Genomic DNA, 14096 nt, shown 5'->3' with positions numbered 1-14096 from the left:
GAAGAGCAAAATGCACTTCTGCTAAGTGGCCCAGAGCGAGATGTCTGTGTACTTCACATTTCTTGGTCCAGGGCCAATTTCAGACTCCTTGAACACTTGATCTAGTTTAGTGGTTAGGAGGCAGGAGGATAGGACATAGGCCAAGGCTATGTTGGGTTACTGTTCTGTGATGGGCAAGATGTGTTGTTTTGATCTGTTCTTAAAAACAGCCCAAGAACCCAATGAATCAAACAAAAACAAACTTGCAAAATGGTGCCCATCAGCAGCGGCTAAGCCAGCAGGCTCACTGGTGGGAGTCAGGGCACGCCGTGGTGGTCTTGTGCTGATAAGCTCCCCGTGCATCTTCTGTTCATAGTTAGATTGAGGCACATATTTTTTTTCTTGTCTGTTGAGCACGCCAAGGGGAAATTTGGCTTCAATCAAACTGAAATAGGCATTTTTTCTTTCACAAAAGGAAAAAAGAAATTATTTGAGTATTTGAAATGTTTTCAGAATGTTTGGTTTGATTAAAATCACATTGCAGTTGAGATTGTTTCACCTGTCCTATAAAAGTCAGGTCAACTTTGAAATGAAAAGCATTGCTTTGGAGTGCAAAGGCATTCCATTTTGAAATGGGACGTGAGGACTGAAAATGAACAGACCGATGCTTCAGTGCATTGAAATCTTTTAATAGCTTAAATTTAAACAAACACATGTTTCAGTATTTCTGTAGTTGAAGTTATAGACCCCTATGTACAAACACTTGGAATTTCCAGGACAAAAAAAAACCCCTTATTGCCCAAAAATTAATTCTTCCTGAAGGTGCCATTACTGTCAGCGTTTTCCACCGTGCCAACAAACAAACAAGTGTTCTTCCCTCTGGGCAAGGACAATAAGATGCCTCAAACATTTTTTGTTAAAACTTTGAATCAAAGTAGTTTTCAAAGGTGCGGAGGGTCTTTTATTTATGGAAAATTCAATTCAAGAGAAAAAGCAGATTTTTGGAGGATGAGAAAAATTATGGCGATTTGGAAAGAGGTCTTTCAAGTTTCAGAAGTGGTCACTTTTTAACAAACACCAGTAAAAGAGCCACTGAAAAAAAATCCAAGGGAAGGGCTCTGTTTCAAGGCCTGCCAAGGCAGATACAGCTTGAGGGCTTTGCCTTTGCTTCCTGAAGGCTTTTCCCACCTGCTCTGGTTTTTGAAGAAGTCCCTTCCACAGGCTTTGGCCAGCCTGAAGGATAATTTTTGGAGGAAGATCAGGCTTGGGTGCCTACATCGCCACCACAGCCCCTGAATCTCCTCCCTGCTTCAAATGGGCTCTCCCGGGACCTGGGAGGTTCCAGCTATGGGTAAGTTTTGAGCCTCATGCTGCCTTTTTTTTTGGAAAGATTCATGTGAAAGCCGGTTTCTCCACTTACAGTGCCTGTTAACTGCGGGAACCCAGGATTCTTCCCGGCTCAGATAGGCAAATAGCTGGCTTTAATTTTGCTTGTATCTAACAGTGTTGCCAAATTAAATATGGCATGGGTGGGCAAGAAGTGATAAAAGCAGCACTTTCACAGGATGAATCGAGACCATGTTCCTGTTCCACAAGGAGTACCCTGGCAATAGGGACATTTTCACCCGTGCCCCACATGTCCAGGGACAGTAGCAAAGCATGTGGCAAGTCTTCATTCTTATTTGGGGTGAAACAGCCCAACTTCTGCCTGTGGGATTTGCGGGGCACTCAGGGTGCTGAGAGCATGTGAATACCCTGAGTTGCAGCTGAAATGGCACCAGGAGGATGCTACTGCTAAATAAATACGAGGCCTTTCAAAGAAACCAAGGATTTGGGTCTTTATGCTGGGTTTCTCTAACATGCCTGCAGTGAAATTAGGCACATGGCTCCCAAGGCAAGGGGAGCATGTCAGAAAGTCCCAGCCTTGCGGGCAGCAGGATTTGGCCATGCGGGTTTGGACACGGGCTCTTTGGAGGCAATGACAGGGCTCATTAATGTCAGTAGTGCTGGATCAGGGTGTCCTGGGGCACCCTCCCACCCAGGGCAGGAGGACCGCTCAGGGCAGCAGCGCTTGCAGTCCTCAGTGGAGGTTCAGGTCTTCTCCATGTCAGGTCATCAGGCCAGAAGCAGCATCATGTTTGGCCAAGGTTTTGCCAAAATATTCTTGGTAAGGGGAAAATTTAACTAAAAATAAATTTTAAAATTGCCTTCTTAAAACTTGCAGAAGGCAAAAAAGCTGGTCAATATTAATCAATGGGTAGGTGTTAATTAATGTCTTGTTTCTCAAGCCAAACACCATCAAGCTGGCAAACCACTTTTAACCTCACTTCCAGGTAAATTATGTTTAGTTGCCCTTTTATCCGCCGCGCTTTGTATACAAATGAGCAGCAGCTCCCAGTGGACTCCACCGAAAGGTTAGCAGCCGCGCACAGCATCCGGGATGAACGTTCGAGATCTTCTCAATACAGACGAGCACTGCAGCAAAGAACACTTGGGTTTGATTAATTGGAACAAATTTTATTTTGATGGGAGTCCAAAAGGTACAGTGGCAAAAGCGGTTGTTAATCACGGTGCCTCGAGCTCAGTGTTGTGTACTCCGGCATTGGAATTATTGTTATGACATCAAAATACATCCCTGGGATGGATGATGCGTAATCTGTGTGATGTTTAAAGATACGCAGGAGAAAGTGGGAGTGTAATGAGGGGCCAGACCCTCATTTACAATCTTTTCAGGCTGCGGATTGTCAAAATATCTTGGAAGGATTTTGGCAGCTTTGTCACTTCCCCTCCCCTGGTGCTCGGCTCTTATTTAATTATTAATGCACGTGGCTCGGGGATGTCTCAGCAGGTGGAAGAAAAGTCTCTGTTGAAAGTGATGGGAGTAGGCTTGAAAATCTCAGTCGCATGGTCATCATGTAGGGCCTTTTTGGAGTAGTACCAGAGGATAAAATGTCGTGAAGAGCTGGATCCAAAGTCTGTCAAAGTCGGTGAAGTATTTCCATCACTTCAGTTAGCTGCAGGCTAAGCCCCAGGAGACCTCATGGAAAAAGGAGAGCGGAGAGGGATGTGAGCGATCCCAGCCAGCCACCACTTCTGTGGATCACAATCCTCGCCTGACGTTACCCTACTCGTCACAGCTTTAGCTGGTTAATGAGGCTTCATGCTTTTCCCCCCGGCTCTGGGGGACTCGATGGTCCCTACGTCTGCCTCAGCAGTGACACAGACCCTTTCCCGATCGGCAACCCCCAACCAAAGCCTACCCCACACTGGAGATTCTCCTGCCACAGCAATGCCTCTCGGGCTGCGATTTTTAATGACATCTCGATGCTAGCAGGAGCAGCAGTATATGGATTTACACCAGCCAAAGAGAATGTCTCCCTTCAGTGAGGGAACGGGAAAGGCTTTTGCCGGCAGAAGATACGTCTGCCTTCAAAGGCGCCAGCAGACTCTTATTAGTGCAGATGAGATCTGGGGAGAGGTTCCCTCCCTGGATGACATTTTTGGCAGTTTTCTGAGTACTTTCTCCTTCTGCGATGAACGTGGCTTTGGAGATGTTTCGACCATCAGCGTTTTAAACAAAAATCTCTCTCATTGGGATTGAAACATGTTAAAAATCTTCTCATCTGTGAAACATTTTTCCCTTTAATTTGGGAAGCAAAATTACTGAAGTAATTAAGTTCCCCACTTAGCTTTTCTGAGCAGTTTCTGCACGCTTTCCTTTTTATCTTAGTCCCAGCAGAAATGGTGCTGGATTCCAACAAATAAGGCAGAATGAGCTCGTTAGATTTGTTTCTGAATTGAGCAATTGATTGTTAGAAAAAACAGTTTATGCTTCCAAGGATAATAGAGATGCATCTGTGGCATTTAGCGGCAGCGGGTACATGCATCTCACATGCAGTAATGGTGGCGATTGAGCAGTAACAGAGAAGGAGTAGACCCCAGGGGAGATTCCTCAAAATGGTAGATTTATGGCCTATAATTAGTCTTCTCGCTTGCCAGGTTTTTTTTTTCCACTGGTGTGGCGAATTAAAAAAAAAAAACCTCAGGAGAACACTGTGAAATTTCCTGCTCTTCCCTTAATTTCAAAACAATATACTCATTGTGTTTACATCTGTCCTTGGTAAAATATATTGCGAGTTTTCCAGTATTCCCCACCACTCTGTTACTAATCCCTCTTCTCATGTTTTCCCAATGACAGATGGTTGCCATCAACAAAGTTTCTAGAAAGTAGCTGGGATGCTAAGAAGTCCTTACTGGCAGCGCTGGTATAGGGACACTGGGATTAAATCGGTGTTAATGTGGCACAGACAAACACTGGGCTGCGTGTGCTGAACTCCCCTTTTTGGCCACTTTTGCCTGGGGTACATAGGGTGCCTTTCCTCGCTGTCGGGACCACCTCTAAATTGCTGTGGATTGACTTGAATGATACGCAAACTTTGTGAAATCTCTAACACTCACTTTCCCTAAAAACTGAAATATTTTTGCTCTCAGTTTTGGCAAGAAAACAGAGAAACTTGAGTTTTGGCTCAACCTCAAGGTTTGTTTTTGATTATTTTTAGCTTGCCATAGAACAAAAAGACCCTCTTACTGCTCCAGTTCTCATACCTGCAGTGCCAAGACTTTTTAGGCTTGGTGTGAGTTTTCTTTTTTTCCTCAATTTTGACTCAATTGTGCTGTGATTACTTCTGAAACCCAGAGTCTAATTTCTGATCCCAGATTCCCTGGAAATGTCCCTTTGGTTTCATGTAATGGACAATTTTGATGGTCTGCTGGAGGTTCTCTACATTCCTACTCTTTCTGATGGAGTCAATTTGGATTTTCTTTTCCTCTGTCTATTTTGAAAGTTGGGTGTTCCCCTCGTCTTTGTACTTCTCCACTTTTCCATCCAGGTACTGGTCATATCACCTGCCAGGTAACTCTCTCAGCTACCCTCAGAGTGACCGATGGGATGCTTCAGCCCAAATATTTACACACTTGACTTATCCCAGTCTACCTGAAATGCTGCTGCCAGGACACTCTCCTGCTGCATCAAATGCAGAAGGGGAAGGCTTTAGGCTCCTCTCAGCTATATACTTAATCTGTGCTTTTAATGGGGAAGAACTTGTATTCTTTATTTACAGCCATTTTCTCTTGAAAGCTTCCGATAGAATCATAGAATGGTTTAGGTTGGAAAAGACCTCTAAGGTCATCAAGTCCAACCGTTACCCTAACCCTGCCATCCCACCACTAAACCATGTCCCTAAGCACCTTGTCTACACAACTTTTAAATACCTCCAGGGGTGGGGACTCGACCACTTCCCTGGGCAGCCCCTTCCAGTGCCTGACAACCCTTTCACAGAAGAAATTTTTCCTAATGTCCAATCTAAGCCTGCCCTGGCACAACTTGACGCCATTTCCTCTTGTCTGAGTCTGCAATAACGTGGGTGTTCCTCTCTCAGACTGCTAATTCCTCTTGATTTTAATGAGAATTGACCCACTCAAGCTTGCTGAAAATGACTGGATAAGGGATTTTACATGTTCACCTCGTTCATGAAAAATAACTGCAGGTGTAAACCATTTTGACCTCAACAGAGCTGAGTTTATTCACATCCGCTGAGGACCTGCCTGAGCCTATGCAAACCTGACATTGATCCTTTCTCAGCTGTGATTAAAATATTTTCTGTCTTAACCAACCTCAGAGGCCTGCTCTCAACTCTACACCTTATTGTGTCAGCTGGGGCTGACTTGGCATCAGCATTTTGTTATGAAAGACAGACAAGGCGCTTTTTTTTTAAATTCAGCAAGACTTTTGCTGATTAGCAGTATCAATGTTTTTAAATACTCCCAGCTATCAAGATCTCATTTGAAAGAGATTGAATATTTGGAAACTAAAGGCCAGAAATATCAATAGAATAGTACATATGGCTCTGAAAACAAAGATTAAAAGTTAAAGCTTTAGAAACAGTACATGAGTTTGCCTCCTTAACGTGAAAATGATAGCTATCATCTGGTTTATAAATTTATATCATATGGACATCTTGGAGCAGTTTACAGCTAAAGAGCAGAAGATGTACAAAATTAATAGGAGGGGAAAAACCCTAAAGATAGGGGAAAGGACCCACAAATACTTTGTTAGATAAGCTTAGCTGTGGTACTTGAAGTTAGCTGGGGAATAAGCCCTACACTGGAGTAGGAGTTCTCCTGTCCAAATGTGTCTTTTTTAAAAAACTGGGATGAGAACTCCAGGCAACTCTCTGGTATGCTTATGTTTTGACATTTTCCAGGCAGTTTTCTAAATCTGTGTCCCTGTGTTGCTCTGTTCTGGGTCAGAACCTATTTCACCACTAGTTGCGCTGATACTAAGTGAAGGACTCGGGTCCTTTGATGCTGTGTGGCCCAGAGCTGAAGGATGGCTTGGAACTGCACCCATCGTACCTGGGTGAAGAGCTAAACAGCACTAACCAAGGTTAAGCTGCAGGAGCAACAAGGTGGGAGAAAGCTGGAACCCAGTGGTGTTGATGAAGAGCTGTTCATAGCAGTTTTATAATGCCTTTGCACCATGAGACTGAAAATTACTGTGCTTTCTAATAATCAGTGCAGCTCAATTTAAAACGGCCTTTTTAAAATAACCGTTTGGGGAGAGTGCCTGCTGTTTTCTGTATTAGAAAGCTGGTGTGTGGGTCCATCGCTGGGCTTGCGGATGGGCTATGTGTGCTGCCCGGCAGCCCGAGAGGAAGGCAAGAGACCTGGCCCCCAGGTTTGTGCACAGTGGGAGCAGCGAGTCCCTCTTCAAATGCCTGGGCAACCAGCAAAAACGTGCCCAAGGCTGTGAAGCCTGACTCCTGAAGCATCCCATGCCTCATTAATTAATCCATCTGCCTTGAAGCTTTCTCAGTCCCGCGTTACATTCTCTCTGCTCTCGGTAATACCACCCGCTTTCCAGATGACGACATCATTTCTCGCACCTTTTGTTCACTCCTGTCTCACCACACACCTTCTCCCTCCAGTTTTAAGGAGCAGCTGGTTGGGGAGTTCAGATGTGTTTTCAGATGGGGCTGCCTGGGGAGCGGCTGGGGAAATGGGGACTGGGTGGGCTTTTTTGTGAACCCCGCACTGGGAAACTGTGCCCACCAAAGGGTTACAACTGGCAGGGAAAAGGAGGTAGTGAAGGATTTATAAATGTCACCCAGGCTCCAGAAAGTCCCTAGGCAATGTCCTGCCCTGGCTGCAGCTTCTGGGCTCGAAGCGGCTGATAAAGCTGATGGGAGCTGTGCCGAGTGATGGACGAGAGGCACGTGGCCCTGAGCGGTCTCTGTGTTTACGAGGGAAGGTAAAGAAGTGGAATGGAATTTCTTTTATGGGTGAAATAAGTGCTGGGAGGGACTCAAAGGAGCAGAAAAGACTGGCTCTGGGAGGCACTTAGCCTCTGACTCATTGCTGGGCTAAACTCCAGAAGGACCCTCTAAGGGAAGCTCAAAATTTTGCGAAGTAAATGTCAGGGAAGGAACCAGCCAGTTCAGTATAGCCAGAAGAGCTAAATGAGTTCCTTGAAGAAGACAAACCATGTTGGCATCACCTCCCTTCTGCAGGTGCATGGGGGAAATATATACCTGATGTCGGCTGAGACAGAGCTCAATCTCTCCTCACTCAATGGCCTCGTGTGTTGCCAACTTCAGCGCTTATCCCCCATGTCCTGCAGAGACTGCATAAGATGATGTTTCTTTAAAGGTTTCTTTTTAATTTTTTCCCCCTTCTCTGGTGTTGAGGAAGGTGAGGAGACCACACATCCCAGCTCCAGTTGAGGAGCAAAGGGAAGTTGCTCCAGGCTTTCAGACCATGCTGGAGCTTCCACTTGGGATCTTGGAAGGGGAAGCGGAGTTTCCAGAAGGTGCTCTGAAATGTTTGTCTGTAAGAACAGCAATCCTGGTTCTGGCAGAGATGCAGCCTGGATTAATAAGACTGCAATCCTCATTTTATTATCTAGCTCACATGAAACACCTGCAGACCAGCACAGATAGGTGTTCACAGGCCCTTCCCAAAGTAATTTCTCTTTCTTCCACTTATCTCAGATTTCTAGGACTGGGTGAAATTCAACATAGAAACTGTTTGTATCTTTTCCTCCCAGCCAGAAGATGCCTCCTGTAGCAGAATAACCATAGAATTGTCTCCATGAGGAACATGGATATGAATTTGATGGACTTTTTTCTAAAAAAACCCTACCTTTTATGCTGTTTTCCCGATCCATGCAGAGAGCTAGTTGGAAAGGCACATTTTCATCTGGATTTTCTGGGATAAAGAAAACATAGCCTAAAGACATGCTCACCTAGTCTAGTGAGCATGGGAGGATGCTAAAATCCACTTTACCCCTTACTTTTCTGGTGTTATCCATATCTAGATGAGGCAACTTTGTGACTCTCTCAAGGGATGTTTGTTCTAGCGCCTTTTCCTTTGCACAACAGCTTGTCTGATTTGCCGTGGATCTCATATAGCGTGTGAGTTCCTATCTTCTGATGGACCATGAAACGGCTGTCTTTTGGTCTATATGCCAAGCTCTGCTATAAAGGGAAAGGGCTTATCCTTCCCACTACTCATATTTGTGGGCTTTTCTTGCTGTTTGACTGGCCAGGAGCAACCGCAAGCCGACATGCAAAAGGGAGATCACAAAAGTACACATGATGGGGATTGCATATCCCAAACTACTCTAGAATATTTGACAGACTGCAGACCTGCAGTGCCTGAACATGTTCCTCTCATTGCTCCCGTGTGAGCCTCAGCAGCTCATTGCATGAAGCTTCTGGTCACTGTCAGTGTGTCTATGGCCATTGCGAGTGTAAACCTATGCCCAAACCCATACACGGGAATCACATCACCATCGGAAAAGTGTCCCCACTCCACAGAAATGGTTTTTGGCAGTGTGTTATAGAAGATACTGGAGAAAAAGAGTGGACTGGCACTTGTAAAATGTCTTAACCACTGGAGTGCATATAATACATTATTATAACAGCTTTTATGGGAGCTAAGCAGCATTTGAAAGAGCTGGACAAAACAAAAATTGACAAAAAAGGGCTGAATTCATAGCAGGAGTAAATTTGTCTAGATCCCCAGATATCAGCAGAGCAATGTTGATTTATACCAGCTGCAGATGTGACCCAGGTCACAAGTCTCTGCTTCATCTCCGGCACTGGGTGATGCTTGGAGGCCTTTTACTGAAGTCTCATCACTCAGGACCCAACCCATCCAAGCCTGGCCCCACATGTTTACCAAAGACTGTCCATTTTATCCTCACATCCTCAGTGTGCTGTGCCTGCCCCACGGGGTCACAGCACGTCGCACTGGAGCAGGTCACTGCTGAGACGCTGGCCTGTAATTGGAAGTGGCACTGCGCATCCGGGAGCAACAACAGGAAAATGTTGAAAAAGTGACTTTTTTTTCCCACATTTTCTAGTCCAAGAGGTGGAAAGTCAGACTGCCCCAGAGCACTGTGGTCAGAGCAGCCCTTGGAAAAGAGGGATGCAGCTCTCCCCTTCTTCTGCCCTCTCTGTGCCAGCTTGCACTGGGGGACTCAAAAAGGCCTCTAAAGCAAATAAACTGGGAGTAGGGGACTCCCCCACACTTAAACTTGCAGTTTTGGAGTATAAACACAGGAGAAGCGAAGGGCGTTCTTCCTCCGCCCATCTATCCCTTAACGGCAGCCAGATCCGTTTATAGTGTTGTGCGGCTCTTCCAGGCTGATTGAAATAACTAGATTCTCAGAGACAGGGTATTTCCCTTCCCTCCAGCATTGCTGAAGGAGGCTGTCCCTGCTTGTTACTGGAGAAATTTTATAGCCCTGCAAGTTGAGTCAACAGTTTTTACCCAAGTCTGGAAAAAAAAAGCACCCTTGTTCTTTTAGCCCCGGGATCCTCATCTCGCAGCCCTGGGTAATTGGGATTAGCTGTTACTCATGCAAACAGTGCCACTTAAGTTTAGTTTGATCTTATTTCCACCCAGAAAAGAGTTTGAGGGCTTCAGAAGTGTGTTGAGAGCCTTCCACCCCCACTGAGCTTTTCACATCGCTGCTCTGTAGAGTCAAAGGATCTCCTTTAAAATCAGAGCAACTGCACAATCAGAGCAACAGCAGGGTCCCAGTGTGAGCCCCAGCTACTGTGGCAAAAACCTTCCAGAAATTCCCTTTCAGATGCTGAACAGGAGTAAAACCATCAAGGTCATCTCCAGTTTGATCTTGGCATGTGCTGCACATTCCTCTTTTCTCTCAACTCCAGCGAGGGTGTTAGCATCCCTTTATAGGTGTGCTGCTTGCCTGCTACAGTAGCTCTTCCAAAGCCTGGTTGTGGGCTCGTCCCCGCCAGGTGGAGTTAACTGTGTTAAGGAAAACTTATTTTCTTTCTTGAACTTTGTCTAAACGAATTTAAGGCAACAAAACTCGTTGGCTCAAGGACCTCAGCTGGCTCCCGGTGTCCCAGCACAGGTTAAGAGTGGAGTTACTGGGAGAGAGCTAGCAGGATAACTTAATGTGGCAAGAACATGGTGGTTTTTCAGGAACGTGGTGCTTCCTCTGCTTTCAGAAAACTGAAGTTTTCAGACCAAGATGAGGCACTTTCCTAGAAAACAAGCTGTAGTTTCAGAACGATGCAGAAACTCCTGCGTGAGGAGTTCTGCCCTGCACCATGCAGAAGGTCAGATGAGATTATTACAATGGTCCTGCTGGCCTTAACATCTGTGAAAGTTTGCTGCAGTTCCTTTGAACAGCTACTCAGCTTAGTAGGAGATGACTTTTTTTTTTTTTCCTGTTGGCGTGTTATCAGAAGAGATCAGACTAATTGTGCATTTATCTGGAATTACAGTTATGAAGCTGCTCTAATAAGGCAGTAATTCATATCTTGAGTGATTTATGGCCCGAGCCTGAAAGCCCTCTGAATCCATTGACTCCAGCAGGATTTCCTAAGGCAGGGAGATACAAGGTCATTGCAGAGCTGCTGATACCCTGATGGCGTGGGACCACCACCACTTGTTAGGATTTACACAAAACATCACAAAGTGGACCCAGAATAAATGCAAATCGGGTACTACTTTCTTATTTGCACAGCATACTTATTTAACAGCTCCCAAAGCCCTCTCCTACCTTCCCTCCTGGGGCACCCAGATGACTCTGGAGGAGTTTTAGGGGGCGATTCTTCTTCTCTCCGGAACTTGTACTGTTAAATTTCATTTAGCTTCCACAAAGGAGAGTAAGAGCTTTTATAGTCCCTGTGAAGTAGTTTTAACCTAGGACTCAAAAGACAAAGACTGCTGTTGAATAGCAATGTTTATTTAGCACTTTAACATTTAAATCTTTCTCCATTTGGATGTGTCTTTCCTTTTGAACTGCAGGCACAAGTTCTTCTATTTGCCTGAAAAACTCTTTTTTTTCATCTCGCACTGAATCCCCAGAAAATCCTCAAATATTTTTGCAAATCTCAAAGATATTAAGGCGTTAGCCCCCCTTCCTCCCCATTTAGACCTTTGAAGGCTGGTGTGACTAGAATGATTTTGGAGTTACAGCTCAGAGTCTGAATAAAAAATGAAGGGAAGCATTTTGCAGTACTGTAGCCAGCACAATAACTAATTACTTATAGATTTTTAGGTCACATTTGAAAAAGACAAATACTGAAATAAATGGATGATCATTTGGAGTTACCACTAACAGTTTGTTTAAATACTTGGGGTTAAATTCAGCTCTGCCTCGCAGCAGAGCAGCTGCCTGCATCGATGCATGCTCCAGCTTCGTACTGGTACCAGTGAGAGCCAAACTGGCCCCTTTGCTCAGATCAGAAACACTCGTAGCTCGGGCCTGTGTGCTGCACTGGATGGTTGGTTGGGCCTTTACTGGACCATGCCGGTGGGAAGAGAGTTAACCAGGCAAAGCATGACCAGTTCTGACACCAAGTGAAACAAAAAAAAATAGCTGAGAGTTCTGAGGCCAGATGCCGCCTTCCACCGCAATGTTTAGCAGAAAAAGCCGAGAAATGCCTCGGCAGATTTGTGGTGACGTGGTCTCACTCTGCAAACAACAGAAGTCTTCAGCAGAGAGGGGTGAAAATACAATTAATGACCCGTATTACGTGATGAGCTTAATCTTTAGACATAGCCAGCACACGTATTAAAATTTTTGCCTGTCTGTAATATGAGCAGAGAAGTCATCCCTTTATTACAGTTGACATTCAATGTGATGGCTTTAATGTACTTTAAAGAACAACAAGCCTCAGACAGAACAACTTCTTAGCTGCGAGTCAAATGAAATTGCCTTTTTTACATTCACAGCTGGATTCATCAATAATTTTGCTAAGGTGAGATGTGTTACAGATGCATCCAGCATAAACTTCAGGCTTTGGAAACCTGGAGATCTGGCTTTTAGTAAACATTCTGCTCTTTAGCATGTCTGTGTGCCTGGGTGGTGCTTCGAATTCGTGTGACTTCCGTGGAGGCTATGAAAATGGCATTCGGCCTCTCACCCACCTCCACCGGCAACCTGCAGCCTTCTCCTCCATGTCATTTTTCTGTTGCTTGACGGTAATGCCAATATCGAGACATGGCAATGATTAGGTAAATACTCTTTATTTATTAACACATGTTCTCAGCAGGATCCTCCACGATCTAAAGTTCCGATGCTGGGAAATCTGCGCCTCGCTGCAGAGCTGAGCTTCCCGGATCCGACTATCTGTGGAAGAGGTGTTGGCTGGGGCCAAGTGTCTCCACACCGGGAAACCAGCAGCCTGGGCGCCTGCCTGTGCAGTGGGCTGGGGGGGTGGCACATGTCTCCTCCCTTCCCAAGGGACACCAGATGGGAACCTTCACTTCAGCTGCTTCCCTGCACATTTTGGTAAATCCTTCCAGCGACAGCACATATCCCACAGTCTCTGGCTGCTCCCCATTCCTCCACAGTTGACAGAAAGCCCAGTTTTCTCCCCAAAAGGAGAGAAGTCCCAGCTTGGTGCCAGACAGCCTCTATGAAATTTTCATCTTCTTGGAAAAGCAGGGAGAACAGTGTCAGATATGTTGGAAATGATGTTTTAGGTCTCTGGAGAAGGTATGTGTCCTTGAGGGTCTTGCTAACTTACTTCAGAAATAGATGTGTGTCAGCAAGATGGGGAAGCAAACTACCCAAACCCCCCAGTTCTCCTGACCCCAAATCTCTTCAGATCACAAGGAGTGGTCAGGGACAGGGATGGGGGCATCTGGAAATAGCATCATTCCTAAGGGAAAGTATTCCTTTTTAATTAATTGTATCCCTTTTATCCATGGCAGTGTAATTGCATTTTGCTTAACTAAATCTTTTTAATTGGTGCTGGGAGTGAATGATAAGCAAAGCTGTACAATTCCATATTAGCTGTTACAGACAGCTATTTTAGGGAAGCGTAGGACGATTAGTTGGGAGCCTGAAAAGCTGGGGCCAAACCACACCGAGCTGGGTATTTGGGGAGGGAGGTGGTGTGGGCATGCAAGCCAACCTCTGCACCTCAGGGCTACCTGTTTTTGTAGGTGCTAAGAGGTTTTTCTGTTGCTCACTGACTACCCCACAGTGATCTGTGGCACTCCTCTTGCACCAATGGACCTTCCCTTGGACCAGAGGAGCGAATGCATGGGGCAGGGGCACCCTCTGAACCTGCTGCCCAGGGGTCCCAGTGCTGGGTTTCAGGCTCCAAGTGCCACTGCTGGGACTTTGTGTGCTGCCCTCATCACTGTGAGGTGTCCTGTGCGGCTTTCCCTGCCCGGAGGGGCACCTCTGACATACTGGCGAAATCTGGGGGTTTGCCTTAAAAAGAGTTTCTGGCTATTAAGAGCGGAGAGGAAAAAAAACCCCATAGAACTGTCCTGACTGCTTGGCAGTCTCTCACACCATCAGGCACAAGAGACTGTGTCACAGAGGTATTCTTCCACTCTCATTTTTCAAAATCCCTTTCTGGGAGGACTGGTTGACCACAGCTGGAGTTACTGAAGAGGGGAAGCCCACTGCAGCCTGTCATAGAATCATAGAATGTTTTGGGTTGGAAGGGACCCCTAGAGGTCACCCAGTCCAATCCCCCTGCAATGAGCAGGGACACCGCTAACTCAATCAGGTTGCTCAGAGCCCCGTCCAACCTGGCCTTGAATGTTTCCAC

The sequence above is a fragment of the Egretta garzetta genome, unplaced genomic scaffold, assembly GCF_000687185.1.
Source record: "Egretta garzetta isolate BGI_Z169 unplaced genomic scaffold, ASM68718v1 scaffold326, whole genome shotgun sequence".
Taxonomy (NCBI): Eukaryota; Metazoa; Chordata; class Aves; order Pelecaniformes; family Ardeidae; genus Egretta; species Egretta garzetta.
The sequence above is the reverse complement of the archived record's forward strand: the minus strand, read 5'-3'. Positions refer to the sequence as shown.